The 25144-nt window shown below is 41.3% G+C and overlaps 1 protein-coding gene across 1 annotated transcript in view; it reads left to right on the plus strand.

The window, feature by feature from the left end:
* LOC123593587 (histone-arginine methyltransferase CARM1-like) overlaps positions 1–25144 on the plus strand; it is a 246751-nt gene that overhangs the window by 36149 nt on the left and 185458 nt on the right. The window lies entirely within an intron of this gene.

Genomic DNA, 25144 nt, shown 5'->3' on the forward strand with positions numbered 1-25144 from the left:
TATCTGTATTTTGCCCTCAGATTGATTTCTGTCTATTACCTATACGATTCTAGCTTCAAGACTTTTTTTTCCTCAGATATTTGCATGCATTTCCACATAGTCCTGCGGTATTCGCCGTTGTATCGAGAAGTCTGTTGTCCGTTTGATCTCGTGTTTTAACGGTAAATCTAATTTTATAATTCTCTTTATACTTGGGGCTCTGAAACTTCAAAATAATGAATTTGAATGCTTGTAAGTTGTCGTTAAAGTGTATTTCTTTTGAGGGAGAGAGACAGCGCAAGTGGGGGGAAAGGCAGAGAGAGAGGGAGAGAGAGAAGCCCAAGCAGGCTCCCAGCTCCCAGCGTAGAGCCCGATGTAGAGCCTGAACCCACAAAGCCATGACTTGACCTGAAACCAAGAGTTGGATACTTAACCGACTGAGCCACCCAGGGGCCCCATGAGTCAGAAGTTTTTAAGCCTTTCTTTTAAAATTTATCTGCCTCAGCATGTGGTGGTCTTTTACCTTTTTAGTTTTTAGACCCATTCATTTTAATAGTTAATTCATTTCATGTCAGAATTCCTTCTTGTTTTTCATTCTTAAATTACAGTAGCCTGTCTTTGTCCTTTTATAGATGCAATATCATTTTGCCTGTTAACTTCTCAAAAAATTCTGAGCACGGAGAAATACTGAGACTTGGGCACTATGAATAAATAATACCCCCCAACTAGATTCAACCACTGCTAACCATTAACCAAGCCACAGCAATCAGACAGTAAAAGAAATAAAAGGCATCCAACTTGGCAAGGAAGAGGTAAAACCTTCACTGTTTGCAGATAACATGATACTCTATATCGGGAACCTGAGATCCCACCCCAAAACTGCTAGAACTGATAAACAAATTGAGTAAAGTTGTAGCACACAAAATCAGCATGTAGAAATCTGCATTTCTATACACCAATAATGATATAGCAGAAGGAGAAATTAAGGTATCTATCCCATTTACAATCGCACCAAAAACAATAAGATACCTAGGAATAAACCTAACCAAGGAGGTAAAGGACCTGTATTCTGGAAATACTGATGAGAGACATTGATGTGGGACACAAAGAAATGGGAAAACATTCCATGCTCGTGGATTGGACGAACAAACACTGTTCAAATGTTCATACCACACAAAACAATCTACACATTGAATGCAATCCCTATCAAAATACCAACAGCATTTTTCACAGAGCTAGAACAAACAATCCTAAAATTTGCATAGAACCATAAAGGACCCTGAATTAGTCAAAACAACCTTGAAAAAGCAAAGCAAAGCTGGAGGCATCACAAGTCCAGATTTCAAGTTATGGTACAAAGCTGTAGTCATCAAGACAGTATGGCACAAAAATAAACACATAGGTCAATGGAACAGAATAGAAAGCCCAGAAGTGAACGCACAACTATATGGCCAATTAGTCTTTGATAAAGCAGGAAAGAACATCCAATGGGGAAAAGATAGTCTCTTCAACAAATGGTGTTAGGAAAACTGGACAGCAATATGCAAACAAATGATACTGGACCACTTCTCTACACCTTACGCAAAAATATATTAAAAATGGATGTAAGACCTAAATTTAAGACCGGGAAGCATAAAAATCCTAGTGGAGAACACACGCAGTAACCTCCTTGACATCGGCTGTAGCAACTTTCTTCTAGATATGTCTCCTGAGGCAAGGGAAACAAAAGAATTTAAGAATTTAGAATTTAAGAAACAAAACAGACAAGCAAAGGGAGAAAACAGAGAGAGAGAGAGAGAGAGAGACAAACCAAGACATAGACTTTTAACTACGGAGAACAAACTGATGGTTATCAACGGGGAGGTGGGGGGTGGGGTTAAATAGGTGATAGGGATTAAGGAGTACGTTTGGGGGTGCCTGAGTGGCTCAGTCAGTTAAGCATCAGACTTCAGCTCAGGTCATGAGCTTGCAGTTTGTGGGTTCAAGCCCCGCGTCGGGCTCTGTGCCAACAGCACAGAGCCTGGAGCCTGCTTTGGATTCTGTGTCTCCTTCTCTCTCTCTCTCCCCCTCCCCACTTCATATTCTCTCTCTTTCTCAAAAAAAAATAAAAAGTAAAAATAAACATTAAAAAAATGCACTTGTTGTAATGAGCACCAGGTTTGTATGGAAGCGTCTAATCACTATATTGTACACCTGAAACAAACACAACACTGTATGTTACCTAACTGGAACTCAGATAAGAACTTAAAATAATCCCGTTCATTTCAGAATTCTTATTTTTCATTCTTAAATTATAGTAGCCTTTTTCCTTTTATTGATGCAATATCATTTTGCCTATTAACATCTAAAAAAAAATCTGAACGCAGAGAAATACTGAGAAGTGGGTGCTATGGATACCTAATACTCTCCAACTACATTCAACTATTGCTAATCGTTGATGGAATGTTCTTTGGAGTCTAGATGGCAGACCTCCTCAAATATCCTCTTCTGTTTACTGAGTTATTTCTATTTCTTTTTTTTAATGTTTATTTTTGAGAGAGAGACAGAGTGCAAGCAGGGGAGAGGCAGAGAGAGGGAGACACAGAATCCGAAGCAGGCTCTGGGCTCTGAGCTGTCAGCACAGAGCCTGATGCGGGGCTCGATGTCATGACCGTGAGATCACCACCTAAGCCGAAATCAAGAGTCAGACACTTAACTGACTGAGCCACCCAGGCGCCCCTAGCTATTTATATTTTATATTAGTTGTTTTTATTAGTTTCTTATATATATTTCTTAAAAGACTAGATTGATTAGCGTATAGGATTGGTAGGAGTTTCTTAAGCAATCGTGTACTGGTTATTCTGTAGGTTGGCAGGAGTTTCTACTGGCATTACATCTTTCTCTTCAGTGAGAAGGCTGACGGTAGGCTGTGTGTAAGAAGGCAGGGGTGTCGGTCATCAGGCTTCACTTTACGTTGTGGGTACGGAGGAGACAGCACGGGGACTTCTGCCCTAATTGCCAAAGGTGCGTGTGACTTCAGGACTTCAGCGTATTTGTTGCCGGACAGAGTGATCTTTCTTCATTTTCCTCCTACGTGACCTATTGTGTGGCTTAAGAGTTGTAGTCAACTTTGCTTGTCTGTTAGACTTCTACACACAGGTCCACTGTTGAATTAGAAGAAGGCACCCCTCTCTGCACGGATGCAGAAGTTGTGGTTAACAAGAAGATGGCCCCCGTGTCACCCCTGGCCGGGAACCTATGGGCGGTGTGCAAACCGCACACCTGTGTGTGATGGCCTTATCTGCATCCAGGACCTAAGGGTTTGCCCCAGAGTGTAGGTCACTTTAAAGAGCTCTGGGGGGTGAAGAGTGGTAGATGGAAGGGTGTCGTTGCTTTTTGAGTGCCCACCCCAATTCCCACCTCAACGTCATTTCCTCTTTGCTACCAGCCAGATCTTCCTAATATTCCTGAGCACGACTTTCCCACTTGTCCAGCAAGAGAGGGAGATGTGAGCGTGCGGAGTGAAATTGTACCTACAGATTCAGGGAAGTCACGGTGGACAGCTGCTGGAGTCTAGAACAAACATCAAATGCCCAGATGGAGGGAAGAGGTGTGAGGGAGACACTTGGGAAGGGACACGGGTATCTGGAGAGTCACCTCTGTGGAGGTGAGCCCTGACGCCGTGAGAAGGAGAGAAGCCATGAGCGTCTGAATGAGGAGAGGTCAGGGGTCTTGCCCGGTGCACCCAGGGCAGGAGAGACAAGAGGGATTTGGGAAGTTAAGAGAAGAATGGTCTGTGCCATTTGACATCATATTTGTCCTACATGTATGTCTATTCAGAGTTTCCTCATCAGCCATGGGAAGAAGTCAGAAGTGTTGTGCATGCATACAGTTTCCTCCACAACCCGGCACTGTGCCCTCCTGCGTTTTTAAGCCCTTTGTGGCACCTTGAAAGCTGTGTTCTCTCAGGTGCCTGTAACTTCGAACGGTCAGGTGCCTGTAACTTCGAGCTGTCTTCATTATGACGTTGATAGTAACCTGATCTTTAACAGAGAGGTAGGTGCTTAGTGATTGTGGGCTACATGGATGGATGAGGTCCCCACCCCAGCCATCTCCAACCCTTCATTCTCTGGCACACCTTCTCATTTTGGCCCTCAACGTTAACGACTTCCATTCTTCAAACTGAGGAAAACCTTGCCTAAAAGACTCATCTCCTCAGAGGCTGCAATAGCAGTTCATTTATTCCTTCACATACCCTTCCATACTGTACTGGGCACTGGCAGAAGCTGGAGATGATCACAAGCAGAGTCAGTCCTCACCTTCTTAGGGCTGACTGTTCAGTGAGAGAAGCTGACCTTCATCCCATGATTACTCAGATAAGTGTAATCTTGTAAAGGGGAAATATGTAGTCCTGGGAGAACCTCAGATGGGGCAGAAGATAATTCAGGAGGTCATGAAAGCCTGCTTCCGGGAAAGTGACAGATGAGCTGACGTTGAAAAGGACGAGAGGGAAGGGGGTCCAGCAAGTGTGAACAGTACATGCAAAGATCCTGTGGCTGGCACAGACAATAAGAAGTCGGAGAGCAGTAGGCGTGAGTACATGCAGTGTCCTCTGGGCGCTGCTAAGTGGCTTTTGCCTTTAATGTGCCGCGATCCAGGGACCCGGCTCCCTGGGTTCGTATCCTGACTGTAGCACTTACTTCCTGTGTACCTTGGGGAAGTCTCTGTGCCACAGTTTGCTCATCTGTAATGTGAAAATCGTATTAGTACCTACCTTATGAAAATCATATGTATATATTATAAATATACCTATAGTGATACATGTATAGGTATACATAAAGTATACACCAAAGATTGTATAGGTATACATACATATACATACATTTATACCATTGGTATATGTTTTATTTGTGCATATATATCTATATGATTATAGGCATGTGTGGGTGTGTGTATGTATGTGTGTGTATATATATATATATACACACACACACACATATATATACACATATATGTATATATATGCACATATATACATACATATATACACATATATATATATACACATATATACACACACATGCATACATATTTCCATGACTTAGTGTAAATACTTCCTTGTGTCTAATCTTTTTTTTTTTAATTTGTTTTTAACATTTATTTATTTTTGAGACAGAGAGAGAGACAGAGCATGAACGGGGGAGGGGCAGAGAGAGAGGGAGTCACAGAATCGGAAGCAGGCTCCAGGCTCTGAGCTGTCAGCACAGAGCCCAACGCGGGGCTCGAACTCATGGACCGTGAGATCATGACCTGAGCCGAAGTTGGACGCTTCACCAACTGAGCCACCCAGGCACCCCTCTTTTTTTTTTTGAGAGAGAGAGAGAGAGTGTGTGTGAGTGAGAGAGACCAAGCGGAGGAGGGGCAGAGAGAGGGAGACACAGAATCGGAAGCAGGCTCCAGGCTCTGGGCCATCAACCCAGAGCCCGACGCGGGGCTCGAACTCGAACTCACGGACTGCAAGATCGTGACCTGAGCTGAAGTCGGGCGCTTAACCGACTGAGCCACCCAGGCGCCCCTCCTTGTGTCTAATCTTGCTCATATTTATTTTGGTAAAATTTGCCTGAGAAAGACATTTTGTTTTGGAAAGTAGAGAGAGAAAGAAATTAAGGGATTGTTTCTCTAATTTTCCCTTTCAGAACTGTAATTTTGAGACTTACGAGGACTTTGAGGCAGTTAAAAACCTCTGCATGTGAAGGATTGTTTTTTCCTGTCTATTTCTTGCCCCTGTTTAAGAGCAGGAAGAGCCCGTAGGTGGCATTTCTCTCTAAGCTAAGCGACAGCATGCTTCCGACACCTGAATACATTGATCCGGCACCCGTCACCCCTGAAGTTGAGGCGAGATGTGCAGCCGCAGAAATCTTGCTGATAAAAACCCCCTTTTTCAAGCCACTAACTACTACTAAGACATTCTTGCATAAAGGGTATAAAGGGATTTCATTTCAAGCATCATTGAGTTGTGAAGGTAAGAATTACGCATAATTTGTTTCCTTGGACCTGTTATTTGAGAGGCCTTATTGATTTTCATCGGTGACCACATATAACTTGCAACATTTCCCTCAATGATCATTTTGATTGCACTTGTGTTAAAATAGCATCCAGAGCACAAATAGAGGGGAAAGGGAGATTTCATTTAGACATTTAGAACTCCTGTTTTATTGAGTGCCTGCTTTGTGCTATTTGGCAAAAGTGGAGTCCTGTGTGTGTGTGTGTGTGTGTGTGTGTGTGTGTGTGTGTGTGTGTGTGTTTCACAAGTCTCACCAAGTGTAGTGACTCTTAGAAGTTATTAGCTTCTGAATACCTTTAGACCATGAAACAATATTTCCCTTTGTCTCCCTTTGTCTTTATTAATTAGGAAAAATTGCCACACTTCCCAGTGGTAACATGTCTAATTTAATAACCTGAGAACCTGATGCTTGAAAATATAATGAAGCGAACTAAATACCATGGCCGTTTTATAATTACTAATACAAAGCATATTGTAACGAAACTTTACTGATTAGAAAAGACTCTTATAAGGCACAGAATCAGATGAGAACTACAGCTCTATCTGCAAAATTTAATATAATTATCAATCAGGAAATTGAGCCTTGAACACATAGGCTGACGGGGCAGAATTTGTTTGAAGACGGAGAGGATCAGCCAATAAATCCCCTGCCAGATTTGTTCCTTCGTTCTGAAAAAAACACGCAGAAATAAAGGTAGTGGAACTTTGACCCTCTCTTCTCCTTGGGAAAAGTTTGCATCGTTTCGTTTCCATCGGGAGCTTAAGTGATCACCCCAGCCAGAACTGGTGATTTTACTTGAAGTGTTGGTATCTTGTATTCCCTGCCTGAGGCAGTATTTCTGTATGCTGTAGAAAACCTGGTCTCTTTCAGTATTTTTATGTAAAAGAATCATATAGGTGGCATTATGGCATGATGGGACTTACACTGAATCCCAGGTAGAGTCTTCCCCAGGTGTAGGACCACAGAGAAAGATGAAATTTGGCAGGTGACTTACCCTCAGTATCTCAATGTCCTCATCCGAAAACACAGATGCTTCTTACGGGGATTAAATGAGATTTCACTATAAAGCACACGACCGGATGCATCAAACGTATCAAAAAATGTTTTCCTTTCTTTTCTGCCCTTTCCTTCTGGGCCAGCGGCCGTGACATGGGAACAGTGACACACACAAAGACTAGTGTGATGTGTGATTCTGAAGCTGTGGCACAATTTATTTCATTTATGTTTAAGTGCCTTTAGTTCTGTGGGGAGGGTCCAACCCTGAGTGCGGGGAGAGTTGGTTGGGTGGGGTGATTCAGAGCTCGGAGGTGAACAAAGGCAAGCTTGGGTGAACTTGAATCCTGGGTCTGCTCCATATGAGTTCTGTGGCTCTGTGGAGATTACTTGATCTCTGGCAACCTTATTGTCTAGATGGGGATAGTCTTAGTATCATTGGCTAAGGGATTAAATAGGGAAGGTTAAATGGAAAAGCATATGGAAACCTCATGCCATAGCGGACCCATGGATGTTTTTCTGTGTTGTGGTATTTTAGATCTCTTACCATCATCTTTTTTTAAATGTTTATTTTTGAGAGAGAGAGAGAGCGAGAGAGAGAGAGAGAGTGAGAGAGAGGGAATGAGCCAGGGAGGGGCGGAGAGAGAGGGGGACAGAGGATCTGAAGCAGGCTCTATGCTGACAGCAGAGAGCCTGAGGTGGGGCTCAAACTCATGAACCATGAGATCATGACCTGAGCTGAAGTCAGACGCTTAAACAACTGAGCCACCCAGGAGCCCTTCATTATATCTTTTACATATATATTTTATATGACGTGTATTTATATATGATATATCTATATATAGATCTTTGTGTCTTTTAGAATTCGCACGCTCCTGCGAGGCCTTTCACTTCACTCATCTACCCCCTTATGTCTGACGTTGGTATTTGAAATTCCCTTAAGGTAAAACCTAGGTTTTTATTTCCCCATTTCACAACCACTTTGACTCTGCAAATTTTGCAAACATAGTTTAATTAGTTTGAGTGGATCTGTGATTGGTGGTGGAATCAGATTTTTTTTCCTGGTAACCGTGGTAGCAAGGAGGCTCAAAAGCAGGCAAAAACTAATAATACACGTTCCTCCGGAGAATAAAAATGTCTCCACGTAGTTCCTCCAAAATTACAAAATCAGTTTCAGGGAGTTGAGGAGGTAGAAGTTCCAAAATGTTGCATATTTCAAAACCTCTTCCCATTTCGTGTTTGTGTCAGCCAGTTTTTCCCCCAAGGAACATTTATTGAGCATTTATAGGACACAGAGTTTGGGATGTGATCCTTGCTATCAAGATATTCAAGGATGGGGGCAGGAAGCAGTGGGGACAGGTGCACAAGTGGGTAACTGTCATACACCTTATGGGGACAGTGGTAAAGAACTAGAGTGATGTTAAGGGTCGACCTGAGAAGGCAAGGAAGGAAGGGAAAAACGGAGTAGGTGATGGATGGGGATAGGTTCTAAGTCAGAGGCCAGTTCTGTACTCCTTGGAGGTGTTGAGAATGTATAGGTGCATTTCTGGTTGTCATAGTGATTGGGGGTGTGGCCTTATTGGCCCTCAGTGAGTGAAGGCCTTCCGTGTACAGGATAATGTCACGCAGCAAAAACAGTTGTCTGACAAACGTCAGCGGCGTTGTGGGTGGCAAACATTGAGCAAAGAGGGGAAACCAAAGGAGTCATATTTATATGCTGTGTGTACTATAGGCTTGGGGAAAAGATTTGCTTTGGGCTTGCGGCATTTGTGAAAATAAAGGCAATTCAAAAGCGGGAATCTTCTTTTCCCATCTACTGCCTTTGGTCGGGGTGTCTCGAACTGGTTTTTCAATCCCATGACTTTCCCAAAGCTTAATGTGATGATGCGTGTTTGCTTGAACATGCCCATCGAGGGTGCGGGGCCTCTTCTCAAGCGCCTGGAGAACGAGTCCGCCCAGATCACTCTCAGTATGATGAAACCCCAGGAAAAAACAATTTTCCATTTTTTTTTCTCTTTCCCACAGACTGCCAAGTTAAGAAGGGGCCAGCTATAAAACACTAGTGACATTCTGAACCAGAAAATCTGTTTTCCTTTGCTTTGATGCATTTTAAAATAAAATAGATTTGCTCAGACATCCAGTGCAGTTAATAGACTTGTCCCTGATGGTGGCCTAAAAGGAGAGAAGACACCAGGAGAAATACTTAAGTTGTGTACGTACACGAGCAGGAGCAAAGGAAGACGAACAGGAGACACGAGTCTAGGAGCCTCGGGCCCCCGTAGTGCACCTGCTGATGTCAGGGGATGTAGCCCAATAGGGAAGGCACAGACAGGGGGCCCCAGCATGCCAGCAGAAACCAGAGTCTCATGATGATATATGCAAAGGTTCAGACTCTGCTCCATTAATTCCAGACTTTTGCAGAGGCATCTGTAGGCCAGGGCTGGGGATGGGGAGAGGAGGTAAGACAGATGGGAAGAGGGGTAAGGAGACGCTGGGTTAGATAGTCCCTCCCTTGACTTTTAGTAGGCATCTCTGACCCTTATGTATATTGGAGTTCTGTGCAAGATTACATTTGAAAATAGTAAAAAGCGTTTTCCCTTAAAAACGATTTGAAAAACCACTGTTGTTTGTTTTTTTTTTTTAAAGCACTGAAGTGCTCATTCGTGTGTTGGCTATTCATTTAGAAATTAATCTGCTGTGCAACTTTGGTCAAGTGCCTGGGCCTCTCTGTGCCCTTGTTTATTCCCTCGTCTGAGTGATAAACGATTCAGACTATAATTTCTTTTTTTATTAAAAAAATTTTTTTTAAATTTATTCATTTTTGAGAGAGGGAGACAGGGCGTGAGCAGGGGAGGGGCAGAGAGAGAAGGGAGACAGAGAATCCGAAGCAGGCTCCAGGCTCTGAGCTGTCAGCACAGAGCCCGATGCGGGGCTCAAACTCAGAAACTGTGAGATCATGACCCGAGCTGAAGTCAGATGCTTAACCGACTGAGCCACCCAGGCACCCCGTGACGAGAATTTCTAAGGATCCTTTAGCTTTAACCTTCTGTGAATTTTTAAATGTGTTAACCAATTTACTGCCCTGTTGTGAAGGAGAAGGATTTGGTGCCCTGAGAGTGGATTGCTTTCATGAGCCACACAGAAGACCTAGGAGAATCTAGGTTTTTGATCTGAAAGTCATAAGAGGTGTGAAATGAAAATGAGGTTATTTGTGGAAATTCGCAGTTTCCTCCTCTCACAGTTGCTAGTGTTTTCATCAAGGCAGAACGTCTTGACAAAGTACAAGAGCCCTAACTCACCGATTCATTCCGTGTTGTAGTTTAGGCTTTTCACTGGAACGACTAGTGGGCCAGACTTCCACCAGCTGGATGTTAGGTTTTTACGGAGTAACATTTGTACGGTGGGATTGTCCAAAAAGAGGCCTTTCAGTGGGCGATAAATGTTTTTAGTCAGATACAGGTGCATGGGGTATACATTTATTTGTCTAGGAGTCCTTTGATTAAACAAAACTGTCTGTGTGGCTGGGCTTCCAGTGTAATGCAAGGATCTGAAGTCACTGTCCAGCCTGTCTGTTCTTCTGACAGTTCTGACTTTGCTTCCCATTTTCCTGTTAGCATTTAAAGCCTTGTGTTACTGGGGCACCTGAGTGGCTCAGTCGATGGAGCGTCTGACTTCGGCTCTGGTCACGATCTCACAGCTCGTGAGTTTGAGCCCCGTGTCGGGCTCTGTGCAGACAGCTCAGAGCCTGGAGCCTGCTTCGGATTCTGGGTCTCCCTCTCTCTGTCCCCCCCCCCACTCGTACTCTCGTCTCTCTCTTTCAAAAATAAGCAAAGATTAAAAAACAAAAAAAAAAAACAAAAAAAACAACTTGTGTGACTTATTTGACCTTCATTCATTTGAAGCATCTTCCGCGGCCGAAGGTTCCAGCTGCTCGTACTTCTGTCTCCTCTGTTTGCCTGAGTGAGTCCCTTGGCCATTTGCCAGCCACTTACAATGGTTTTGCAGGAGTGTTGAAGGTAGCCTGGCTCTCTGCTTGTTTTGAAATACAGTGGCTGGCATTGAAGTCGTTTGTGGAGGATGATCTCCGTGGGAAAGAGAGCCAGGAAATCAAATCAGAGGAGAAGAGTAGGGCCTAGCACATCTTCACACGGTGATTACAAATCCGCACGTGAGTAGTACGCACCGTGTATGAATGGCCTCACAACACCCCTACGAGGAAGGTATTATTATTACTGTCGTCGTCATCACCACCACCACCCCCTCCTAATTATAGATGAGGAGACTGAGGCTTAGAGAAGTTGAATAATATTCACAAGCCAATGTTGATTGCTTTGCGGACTTCGTTAAGCTCACTTCCCCTTGGTGGCTGTACGTGGAAATGATATAAAGACACATGGCCGTGTAGTCCTTCACGCATATGCTCTCGAAGTCTAATATCCCAGGTTTTTGTACTAATTTAAATTGCAGTGGGACTGCATGGCCTTTATTAAGTTAATTCACACTCGGGTCTGATGAAATGTCACGGACTCCAGGTGAAGTCTGCCTGGTAGTTAGTAAGAGCTTTGGGTTGGGGGCTGGCGTTTTCCTGGCGTCTCGCCGAAGCGTCCGTCCTCGTGGTGTGTCCAAGCGGGGCGCAGCCTGGCCCACGGGCCCCTAGCCACCGAGCACGTGGCCATGGGTGTCTCTGAGTTACATTTTGTAATTCTGCAGTTGAGAACACTCCATCCCGTTCCTTCCCTTGTCGTGCCCGAAGGCAGCTGGGAAGCCTGAAGTCTTTGTTTCCTTCGGCGCCTGCTTAGCAGACCAATAGCGAGAGAAAAGGATTTGCTAGACATTGTTTCTCAGCCTTTCTCGCAAGAAAGGAAGACGGACAGGTGGGTTCAAGTGACGTCAGGTCTCAGCGCCAGTTTGTTTTCATTGTCCAGCACAACGACTCCTTTCCGAACGCTCTGCGTATTTAACAGTGCCGTGACCCAGAACTCCCTGTGCTGCGGCTGACGCAAGCCAAGTTCACCCGCACTCTCCAAGGAGCTTTTTTGCAAGTTTTCCCAATGTTGACCTCACCACATCTTATGAACAGCCTGAGATTCTTATCGGAAGTAGGTAAGGATGTAAGTCATAAATGGATAATTTCCACTGTGCGCTCTGGCCAGCACCTCCTCTGTGCTTGTGTATGCTTCAACTTATGCTAATTTCTTGCCCCCGTCCCTTTTTTTTTTTTGCATGTTGTTTGGTCATTATTTCAGTTTCATGGATGTGCAGATTATCTCTTGAAGCTTTTGAGAGCACCGAATTATATCCATTTTTCCACATAAAAGGCTGCCCCCCACCCCCAGGGTAGAAATACTACAATCTCATTGTGTAAAGAAAAGAGGAAACTGTAAAGGTGGAAGACAGAAAAACCAAAACTGTCCCGTGAGACGATCATCCATAATACTTTGTGTTGCGACGTCTCTTTGTTCGAAGTACTTTTTTTTTTAACGTGTCTGTGTTTACAGTATATATAAAATTGGTGCCTTTTAAATGGCATGCTAAGTGACTCTATGGTATTAGCATTAAGAAATTCGACCATAGGGGCGCCTGGGTAGCTCAGTCTGTTAAGCATCTGACTCTTGATTTCTGCTCAGGTCATGATCTCATGGTTGGTGAGATCAAGCCCCACGTTGGGCTCTGTGCTGACAGCATGGAGCCTACTTGGAATTCTCCCGCCCCCCGCTCCGCCCCCGCAAAATAAATAAAACTTAAAAAAAGGAAATTCCACCATAATATTATGCTATTAAACTAAGGAAGAGAAGGATTCTTAATATTTTTAAGGCTACAGATCTATATACCCACCAGCCTGGTTCATAATGATGATATGGGAGAAAGTGCAGACACTGGGGAGCATAGCCCATGGACTGCTGGACAGGGTGGCCGGGAACCTTTGAGCTGGACTGGCATTCTCTGGAGGCCTCTGCTGTGTGAGACATGAACTCTTCTGGGCAGAGAACTGGGCTTTTTCTGTGAGTGTCCAGACAGCAGCTCTTTCCCAGCCCATAAATCCACACCAGTAGACCGGCTGAAAATGAGTTCTGGCTTTCCTTACAGAGTCCCGACCAGGACAGGGGCGTCTGCTCTAACAATTAGAATTCTGGGAAATTCTAACCTATTTGAAGACAAGTGTCAAAAATAGGGAAAAATGGAGAAGAAATATATAAATGGTTTAATTGTCTGTTATAGAAAAAGGAGAATCAATGGAAACGTTATGATTATCAAAGAGTTAAGTGACCCAGTTCAAAAGAAGTATACCAAAATCATCAGCCCTACCACAGATGAGCAGAAGCATTATTGAGCCTGAAACGGAATAGATTCTGTTTAGAGAGTTGCCCCAAGTGTAAAATCTCCAAAAATAACCTTAAGCAATGTCTAGGTATCTACAGAAAGAGGCTTGAAATGTTGACTGAGAACCTTGGAAAACTTGGATAAATGAAGAAACATGCCGTGTTTCATGCTGGAAAAATTCATCATTATTAATGCTTTTATTAGATTCACTCCAAGTTATAATCAACATATTGATCATTGGAAGAGAGATGATATTCCAGAAGCTGGCCCAAATATCCAATTTCACCAACATGGATATTAGGGGATGTGATTGTGGAAGGGAGCATATGTGGAGGTTGTTAAGATAATAATACCCCATGGAATCTGACAGGTACGGACTGAAATCCCACATCTGCTCATTTTTGTGGTTCACTGTTGTTTCCGCCATGGCTGCAATGTGAGGAAAGTACCTCCTATTACCTGGGGAATTAAGTGGCACATAACTTGCAGACAGTAATGGTAACGTTAGTTCATACTATTTTGTCGTCCAAGTTTTGGGAAAAATAGGCATCCTGATTCTTCTCCTAACATATTATCCTTAAGTCTTTGAAGTGTATTCCTAACTCTATATTTGTAAAGTATTATTTGTTTATTTATTTATTTTTGAGAGAGAGAGAGATAGAGAGAGAGTCCCAAGTAGGCTCCATGCTGTCACTGCAGAGCCTGTCATGGGGCTCAGTCTCACGAACCACGAGATCATGACCTGAGCCAAAATCAAGAGTCGGACATATAACTGACTGAGCCACCCAGGTGGCCCTGGATAATTATTAAAGATAAAATATAATAAAATTTGACTCCTAGGGAATATAATTAATATAGTATTTTCTCTGTCCCCACAGTTCATCCCTTTAATGATTGTCATGAATACTTCCTGTGTTCCGAGAGCATCTTAGAAATGAGTCGTGGATTTCCAGGATTCATTTATAGGCACTGTTATATGTCAGTGGTCCTTGGCTATAGTAATGATTGTTGTAGAAAGCTTGAAAAACACAAAAATATATGAAGAAGAAATTTAGAATGACTCATCATTCCATCACTTGAAGACAATCATTATTAATTTTCTTATGTCTTCCCTTCTGTGTTTTCTTTCCCACTTAGGTGTGCGTTTGGGTTTCAGAATTAATAAAGACATTTAATCTAATTTCAATAAGAACCTCAACTGAACATTCTAGAAGTTCAGTGGAGCTTAACAAAATGATTCCAGAATTTGTATGGAAGACTTAATAATTAGAGCAATTTGAAAAAAAATTGTTTAAAAAATATTTAGGGGAGACTATCCCCTATCAGATTTGAAGCTATTGCAAAACTCCCCAAATTAAAATTGTGTTGTACTCGTGTCACATTGTGTAGATACCCCAGAAACAGAATTTAGTGTTTAAAAGAATTTAGTATATGATAAGAATTGGCATCATTATCAGTGGGAGGAAACATTACACAGCAAATTTTGCTGCAATCATAAATTAGATCCTTACCTCCTATCATAAAACAAAATGAATTTCAAACTAATCTAAGGTTAAACATTACAGTTTTTAAGTCAGGTGCTACCACGTTTATGATTTTAATGCAGGCTTTCTTTAACTTAGCGTATGCCTTTCTGATAATAGTCTGCTCTATTTTATTTTTAACTTTTTTTAATGTTTATTTATTTTTGAGAGAGACAGAGACAGCATGCGAGTGGGTTAGGGGCAGAGAGAGAGGGAGACACAGAATCCAAAGCAGGCTCCAGGCTCTGAGCTGTCAGCACAGAGCCCGATGCAGGGCTCGAACTCACAAGCTGTGAGATCATGACCTGAGCTGAAGTCGGACGCTCAACCGACTGAGCCACCCAGGTGCCCCCTAGTCTGCTTTATTTTAAAAAGGCAGTTTCTTGATTTCTTTGATTTTCGATTCTTGATTTTGGCTCAGGTCATGATCTCATGGTTCGTGAGATCGAGCCCCATGTTGGGCTCTGTGCTGACAGTGTGGATCCTGCTTGGGATTCTCTCTCTCTCTCTTTCTCTCTCTCTCTCTCTCTGTCTCTCTCTCTGCCCCTTCTCTCCATCAAAATAAATAAACATTTTTTTTCAATGTAATTTATGTTATCGAGAACTTGAATTATACAATTTTTTTCTTGCAGTAAATCTGTTTTATAAAAATTACTTTTATTTGAGAGCATTACCATTATTTGCCATGATATTTTTGGGTTTGAGAATAATTTCATAAGGTCAGGACAATCTCATCCTTACAGAGAATAGTAATTATTTTGTGGTTACAGAGTGAGTTTTCATGCTTTGTAGGCAGCTTTTAGGATCTTATAAGGAGAATGCAGAAGGTCTTTTTTTTGGGCACACATCGAAGTGCCCAGTGTGACTTATATCTGACTTATTTTATTTCCTAAATCTGACCTTATATGTGGTACAAAGTTCCCCTTCATGATTCATTTTAATATGGAGAGGATTCTACTAGTTTCGATTTCTGTGACTCCCCAAATTAGGACTTTGATTTCTGTAACTCATATTATTTTGTCATCAAATAACAATGGGAAACGCATGCAGCATTTTAATTGTTGACGGTGGAGGGATTATACCAAGATCACCCCAGAACTCCGTGGCTGAAGAATGGCCCCGTCCAGAATGCTCTCTTCACTTTGGACCGTGTAACTTGCCGCAATAGAGTAGTGCTGTCCTGAACCTCACCTTTTGTTGATCTGTACCAATTCCCATGTTTGGTTTGTGATACGTGAGTATATTCAGTGATTGTGCAGTGTTAGAAAATTCCAGAAAGAATTCTCAAGGTAAACGTAATTGCAACTTATTATAGATACAAATGTCAGGTGGCTTCCTGGAGAATGATAAAGGACATTGATGCAATTAGCATTAAAAATAATGAAGGAGTCATCAGATAATAAACAGAGATAATGAAGTCAAGACACTGAAATTTCAAGTTTTTCCAATGGTGTGCACACTTTTGTTTATCTTGTGTTCCCCCCTTTTTGGGCAATAAAACTTGTCATAGAGTTATAGCTTGCTTTCCCTTTTCCTTGCAGTTGCTAAGACAGTTCAGTTGCTAATGAAAATGCCTTCATCTGGGGCACCTGGGTGGCTCAGTCAGTTAACCGTCTGACTTCTGCTCAGGTCATGATCTCACGGTTCATGGGTTCAAGCCCCGTGTTGGACTCTGTGCTGACAGCTCAGAGCCTGGAGCCTGCTTCGAATTCTGTGTCTCCCTCTCTCTGTGCCCCTCTCCCGTTCACTGTCTTTCTCTCTCTATCAAAAATGAATACCCGTTAAAACAAATTAAAGAAAAAAGAAAATGCCTCCGTCTGTTTTTAAGCTGTGTGAGAATGTGCTTTGGAGCAGGAGTATTTTTTCCCTTCTTCACACACTCTTCTAATAATCTGTATTGATGTGCTAATCTTCTGTGTGTATTTCCAACATCTTATAAGAATGGTCATATTACAGAAATGTTCAGCATTATACCACGGGCGAGGAAAGCTATACCAACCTTCAAGGTTTTTCTTATTAACTGTTGAGAAAAATTGGTGATTGTGTTTGACTTAATGGATTTGGTGCATTTATTTGAACAATACTAGGTTTTGAATGAAGTTTCTTTTTTAAGAAAATAAAATGCATCATAGCCTTGTATCACCAACGTGCACAGCTGACAGTTTTTTTTTTTAAGATAGTAATTTCAATCTATTTGTTACCAAAGGTCTGATTTCAGAGTTCCATAATGGTAGAGATTTATTTAGCTTGGAAAACCTATAGCAGCCTATTCATATATTCTAAGATGGAAACTAGGTCAAGGAAATTTTTTATAATGTAATGTCTAACAAAGAAGAATTAATTAAGGTGGCTATTGGTTTGTTAATCTGCAAGAATGTGTGAGTTTCCGTGTTTCATATTTCCAATTCCGAGGTGGGATGGATGGCAGCAGAATAATTTTAGTGAACATTCTCTTGAAATGAGAAGGAATTTTTCAGTGTGGCTCTCTAATTACAGCCAGCATGTCAATATCTGAGATGCCTCATAAATTTATATTTGAAAGATTGCCACCGGTCAAACTTTCCTGAAGCCTTTGATTCTCATGAAACAATATTATTTGAACATCTGGGTGGTTTCCTCCAGATTCGTGCAAATCCCACAGGGGAGGAAACAAGCTGTATCCTTGTTCTACAGAGAGAAAACCAGTTTTATAGAGAATTGCCACAAACAGAGTTACGAAGCCCGGTGGCACAGCTAAGGGGAAGAATCTGTTTACACAAGTCATGCTAGGTTTTTTTTCTGTCACTAATTTCTACCCCAAAGAGTTAGCTCGTGTATTAGCGATCAGTCTTACGTGGTTGACATGACTAAAAATCCAGGACTCACCGTTTAGGTATTCTGAGCTCTTTTGGCCTATACGTAAGATCTTATAAATAGCATATGGTACAAGTGTCCCATATTGTGTCAAATATTACCATCCCCATGCCAGTTGTAGCTGGTGATTCATCCCTTATATAGAGCCACCAATCACACTCCAAATATAACCTCAGAAAATTTTGAATCACAGATTTTTTATGAAATCAAAGCAAAGTGAGGCAGGGAATGGGACACAGAGCATTGTGCGTTTGGAACTGAGCCCAGTCGGGTAGAGAACCCGGGATTCCGAGAGCAAGTCCAGTAGCTATGCTGGGCTCCTACATGGAACCCTTTCCAGAAAACCACCTTCTCCCTCTCTTTCAGTGTCTTTATTAAATGTTTATATTTCCATTATGGGCTGATCTCCCCCCAGCCCTTGAGACACATAGTCAACGTAACTAGTCATGTAAAATGATTAACTGGAAATGGTACATGCCTGAGTCCCCTGTTACCTGTGATGGTTAATTCTGTGTGCCAACTTGGTTAGACCATAGGCACCAGTTGTTTGGTCGAACGCTAGTCCAGATGTTGCTGTAAAGGCATTTTTTAGATGTGAATTTAAAATTAGTTGACTTTAAGTAAAAGAGATTACCCTTTATGGCACAGGTGGGCCCCATCCAATCAGTTGAAGCCCTTAAGAGCAAAGACTGAGGTCTCCCAATGGAAGAAGGAATTCGGCCTCCACACAGTGTCTGGACTTGAGACTGTCACCTCAGATTTTTCCTGGGTTTCCAGCTCAACAGCCGGTCCTACCGATTTAGGACTTGCTAGCCCCCGGAATAGTGTGAACCAGTTCCTTAACATCTCGCCTTCTATTGGTTCTGATTCTCTGGGGGAACACTGACCGTTACAGCACCCAAGAATTTTCCTCGTGATAGCAAAATACATTTCAGTGGAGTATGTGTTACATACTGGACATTATGCTAGATCTTACTCAAGCTACACAAAAACCTTATGAAGTGAAATTCTTATCCTGTCTTTAGAAATGGAGAAACCAACGCTCAGAGACCCTAAGCAACATGCTAAAGTTTCATACCCAGTTGGTTGGCATCTTGGAAGCCATTTTGAAATTTTAAATCAAGCCTTTTTTTTTTTTTTTTTTTTTTAATTCTATCCTCTTTGCACAGAGGAATGGCTGCTGCTTGGCTATGTGTTTGTCAGATAATTTCTTAGATGACTGGGAAAGCAACCTTGCCTTTTCTCCTCCAGGTTAATTGTGGGTAGCAGCCTAGCCACTAGGGCAGTGAGTTTGATGGAATTCAGCACAGCCGCCTCACGGGCATTCCATTTAGATCTCACTCCAAACTTGTTGTCGTCCAAGTGGAACCGTCCGTGTAATGTTGGTTCATTTTCCCTTGGGATAGAGCTCAGGTGTGAGAGTTCTGGGTGCCCGTATTCCACTTGACCCAAGAGACACACTTTGATCAGCTTTATAAACCAAGGGTCACTGGCCAGCTCGAGTTCCCGAGGAGGCTCCTTTCAGTTGGGCACAGCTAGTGTCTTCTCTATAGATAGCTGAATCAGCCAGTGAAGATGTCCCACCTCTGAAACTCTTCACATTCTACTCTGATCCCTTGTAATTCATGTGTTTAATTCTATAGGTAAACCAGCTCCTGGATGTGATAAAAACCATTGTAGATTCTGTTCATTTAAAAAAAAAATTCTTTTTTACTGTGTTAAAATAGAAATAAGGTGAAATTTACCATTTAAAACATTTTTAAGTACACAGTTTGGTAGTATGTGTCAGATATTTTTTTTTTTTTTTTTTTTTTTTTTTTTTTTTTTTTTTTTTTTTTACCTGCCCTGGTCCCGCCTCTCTGCCTGGATCAGAATTTTCTTTCTTTTTTTTTTTTTTCAACGTTTATTTATTTTTGGGACAGAGAGAGACAGATCATGAATGGGGGAGGGGCAGAGAGAGAGGGAGACACAGAATCGGAAACAGTCTCCAGGCTCTGAGCTATCAGCTCAGAGCCTGACGCGGGGCTCGAACTCACGGACCGCGAGATCGTGACCTGGCTGAAGTCGGATGCTTAACCGACTGCGCCACCCAGGTGCCCCAGAATTTTCTTTCTTTTAATTCCCTGCTTTGGATTCTTTGTGGTATATATCTAGAAGGGAACTGCTGGGTCGTATTGTAATTCATTGTTTAACTTTCAGAGGAAGCACGCAACTTTTCCACTGTCATTGTACCATGTTACATTCCCATCAGTAATGCACAGGGTCCCTTCCATTTTCTCCGCACTCTCACCAACACTTGTTTTGTTTGTTTGTTTTTATAGTAGACGTCCTGATGGGTCCGAGATGGTATCTCATTGTGGTTTAGATTTGCATTTCTTTAATGGCTAGTGATGTTGAGTATCTTTTCATGTGCTTCTTGACAGTTTTTATATCTTCTTTGGAGAAATGTCTGTTCAAGTCCTTTGCCCATTTTTGAATTGAGCTGTTTCGCTGTTGTTGATGAGTTATAGACGTTCTTTATATATTCTGGATATTAACCCTTAAATCACATATATGCTTTGAAAATATTTTCTTCCATTCTTTGCATTGTCGTTTCACTCTCTTGATGTTGTCCTTTGATGCCCCCAAAGTTTCACATCTTGATGAAGTCAAATGTATCTGTTTTGTTGTTGCTGTTGCCTTTGCATTTGCTGTCATTTGTTCTTTTTTATTTAAAGGATGATCTTACATAACCATCCTCTCCCCAGATTGTAGCTCCATTAGCTTTTTGGACATCTCATCCAAAATGTATTCTAAGCCTCCCTGAAAAACCATGTGCCTTATGAGCCAAAAGAGTACAGCATACAGAGCATCATGAGTAGAACATTACTCCGAAGTAAGATTGTCTGGGTTCGAAATCTGTTCAGCCACCCTCTAGATGTGTGATTTGGGACAAATTCATTCATATTTCTGTGCCTCGCTTAAATCATCTGTAAATTTGAGTTATAACAATACCTAATTTATAGGATTGCTGTGAGGATTCAATGAGACAACATTAAAATCTAGATAGAATATTGCCTGTCAAATTGCCAGAATCGATGTCTGTTGGCTGTGATTATTATACCTTAGAAAGCAAGTGGATTTAGGTAGAGCTGGTATAAAATAGAACACTACTATATTATTTATAACCTCATTGAGAAACCTGTCAAGAACTATATATTTATTTCCAGATTTTTTTATTGCTCTTTCTTCTATCTTTGACCCTCTGTACAAGATCTAGCTAACTTGCTTAACTTCAATAAAAACTTTGTCTACAGATGGTTATGTAGAGCTTAAAACTTAATACCCCCCAAAAAATCAGGATGAGCAGGCACAGATCTCCTGACACAGGGAATAATAATTCCTCATGCTGTAAAACTGGGAAAGTTTGGACAGATTTTCCTCTTATTCTTAACTTGATCTTATAGATGTCAGACAATTTTTGGATCACATTTCTTTATCTAGAGAAGTAAAATATAAGATATTTTATTACCACAAATTAGGATCGAACTCAATTGACACCTGGTTCAGTGAGATAACTAATTATGGTCAGAACACACGATGGCCCACAATCAACTGCTTCTCAACCAAAATAATTATTTTTACCAGATGTTTTAATGATACTTAATTGGCCTATATCTAGTTACTATGCAAAAGGTCAGCTCAAGGTGTTGCCTAGGGGTTAATTTTGCAACTGATTCATCTTAGAGGGTTCATCAGGAGGTTATATTGCTTAAAATTGATAATGCCGATTTTGAAAAATTTCCAGAAAGAAACTGTCATAGCCATGCTCTTTTTGGAAAAAGCGTGAGCAGTCGTTCTTTTCCCCCATTTCCCCATTTTGGATGAGAACAGACCCAGAGCTGTTTTCTCCACATACGTTGGCTCATTGTCCATCACAGCTCCTTGGGCTCATCTCTTGTGAAGGTGGGGTGTCTTATTCGTTGGACAAGGATCTTGGTTAGACTCCTCGATTTTTTTTTTATATCAAGACACATAGCTTTTTTTGTTTGTTTGTTTTTCCAGAAACAGAGAACATGGGCATTCTAGTCTCGCTCTCAAAAGACTAGTCTCTTAAGAGAGAGACCATCTGCCAGGAGTTTGTGAAAATCACCAATGTAAATTAATATTCATGGAGGTAGATGTCCAACACAATTAAGTTAATCCCTTACTCTAGATGGACTAAGATTTATTGTGGATAAAACTAGGCTATTTATGACTGAAGAGCATTATTTTGATCTCTAGTAGAACGGCTTTTGATTTAATTACAACTTCTGTATGAAACTTAACCTGGTATATTTTATGGGCATGTTGAGAGCGCTGTCTACCACATCACTGTATGTGTTTATGAAAATTCAGAGGCGGCATTTATTTAGGTATCTCTGATTTCCATGAGTAATTGATACATGTTTATATTCTGGATACAGTGGGCCACTGTCTGAATGTGGTCATCTCTCTGTGTAACAGCTTATTAACCAGATAGAAAGGTCTCAGACAAATGGCTAGCCCATTTCTAGAGAATGTATAAGGCTGTGGGTTGTATGTGTATGTAGTCATTCTTCCTTTATGTGGAGCGGTGGAGTAGCCTATCGATTAAGAGAGTAGCCTCTGAAACTGAACAGCTTTGGTTCAATTCCCAGTACGTGTATTTCCTGACTTTGTGACCTTGGGTAAGTTAATTTCTCAGTCTTTGTTTGTTTCAGTTTCCTTATCTGTAGAAGGGAGATAATAGTAGTTTTTTCGCATTGTTTTGTCGTGAGAATTAAATGAGTGTTATACGTAAAGCAATTAGAACAGTCTTGGTACCTGTAATTTTCCATACATAAGTTTCATATCATTTTTGCTCTCCCACCATTGTTCTCAATTCTTTTTTGTTTTTATTTTATTTTATGACATTATAAATGCACACACACACACACACATAATTATTATTAAAATAGACTCCTTCTGGGGACTCTTTGTTGTATTATTAGAATAGCACTCCTTCTGGGGACTCTTTGTTGGAGGTGTGAGAATCACATCTTAAACTGCAGTAAGTTAAAAAGACTAACAAAATTTCAAGAATGCATCTGCTTCAGGCATAGCAGGATCCAGGAGCTCAAGTGATATCATTGTTTCTCACATTTGATTAATCCTGGTTTATTTTATTTTATTTATTTTTTTTTTTAATTTTTTTTTCAACGTTTATTTATTTTTGGGACAGAGAGAGACAGAGCGTGAACGGGGAAGGGGCAGAGAGAGAGGGAGACACAGAATCGGAAACAGGCTCCAGGCTCTGAGCCATCAGCCCAGAGCCTGACGCGGGGCTCGCACTCACGGACCGCGAGATCGTGACCTGGCTGAAGTCGGACGCCCAACCGACTGCGCCACCCAGGCGCCCCAATCCTGGTTTATTTTAAATGGAGTCAGAAATCACTGCTTGCCCTTTTAGCCCAGTTATTCCATCCGATGGATTTATATGAAGGCAAATTGAATTGAAATAGCTTTAATCCACCATCTGTAACCAGAAGTTCCTCATTAAAAACCACCCAAAAGAAAATGAACAAACTAATAAAATCCATTTCTACTAAAGATTTCTTCAGGACATTCAGAACCTTTTGGAATGAGATAGTTTAAAAGTTACTAAATGAAAGATGATACCAGAATCTCCAAATTTGTACTCTTTTAATGAACACTACTTTTCATAGCAAACAAATTTGTTTTGCTAAAATGGGAGGCATTATTTTGCCTCTACCATCACAGAGTTTTTCAGCCTCGTGGTTTGAAAATTCCTTAACAACCCAGCCTGTGTTGCCAAAGAGAATACTCCACAGTCAACAGAGTTCAATTATGTAACTGTCAAGTCATGTTTGTAGTTAACAGAAATCTGACTTCTACATCCATGACCTAAAGACATGTAGGCAAGGGCCGAGATTACTACCTTCATCCCGTGTCAGGTCTGATCAGTTAGTAAAGCCTGTCTGTCCCTGTGTTGAGAAGGATTCTGTGACTCTATTGGGCCAGGTAGGAAAGAGTGCCCTGGGGGATTAGTATGATCTACATTGAATCAGTGAATTATCACGTATCTGTCATCCTTGTTTTATGCCATCAGTTCTAAAGAGCTACAGATTATATCCTAAGGAGCCACATGGGGTTCTCATATCCCTACATAAGGTAATTCCAAGATGTTCATAGTCTGTTACATGTAAAAATTTAAAGAGTTAGAAGTGCTGCAATCTTCTTGATAGAATTATTAGGAATTAGAATTGCCACTGAGAAATTCTACTTTAACCCATCTGTTACTATTAAAATGTGTTTTCTTTACTTCCCTATGTAGAAAACAGTTGAAGAAAAAAGGTGATTGCTTTATCCTAAACAACTCAAAATGGAAAGTCATTAAGTGTCCCAGCTGGTTAGAACTTGACACGTATAGATATTAAAAAGAAGCTTGGGTAGAGGTAAATAATTATCTCTTTTGAAGACAATTATTAAAAACCAATTCATCACTGACTTTCAAAATACTGCTTTCAAAGTTACATTCTATCCACAGAATACAGATTGAGTGTTCTGATGTAGTTTTTTATTTAATTTTTTAAGCTTTATTTATTTTTGAGAGAGAGAGAGACAGAACGTGAGTGGAGGAGGACAGAGAGAAAAGGAGACACCGAATCTAAAGCAGGCTCCAGGCTCTGAACTGTCAGCACAGAGCCCCATGCGTGGCTCAAACCCACGAGCCGTGAGTTCACGACGTGAGCTGACGTCGGACTCTTAACCGACTGAGCCACCTGGGCGCCCCTCTGATGTAGTTTTAATAAAAATACCAGATAACATAAATGTGGCTATTTCAAAATTTATATTTTAGATTATATTCCAGATGAATACACATTGACTTTATAAAAATAGGACCACAAACCCTCAATTTTCAAAGATAATACCACTTAGAAATATTTTCACCTAAATATCCATAAGTAGAATCAAACTTCCTTTTTCCCCAAATATTTGAATATGAAAATTTTATATTGTGAGTGAACATCCATATACCTAAAATCTAGATTCTGTTATTAATGTTTTCTTATTCTTGCTCTATCATGCCTATTTATTAATCCATTCCTCTCTCCATTAATAAATCCACCTGTTGGGTTTTTTTTTAAATGCTTATTTCTTTATTTTGAGAGAGAGCGTGGGAGTGCACGTGTGTTGGCATGAGTCGTGGAGGGGCAGAAAGGGAGAGAAAGAGTCCCAGCAGTCTGCATGCTGTCAGCATGAGCCCGAGTCAGGGCTCGATCTCACCAACCCTGAGATCATGACCTGAGCCGATATCAGGAGTCAGATGTTTAATTGACCTAACCACCCAGGCGCCCTCACCATTTTGTTTTTGACACATTTTAAAATCAGCTGTAGACATCAGTACATTTCACCCTAAGTTCTTCAGCA

Source organism: Leopardus geoffroyi, chromosome D4 (assembly GCF_018350155.1).
Source record: "Leopardus geoffroyi isolate Oge1 chromosome D4, O.geoffroyi_Oge1_pat1.0, whole genome shotgun sequence".
Classification (NCBI taxonomy): Eukaryota; Metazoa; Chordata; class Mammalia; order Carnivora; family Felidae; genus Leopardus; species Leopardus geoffroyi.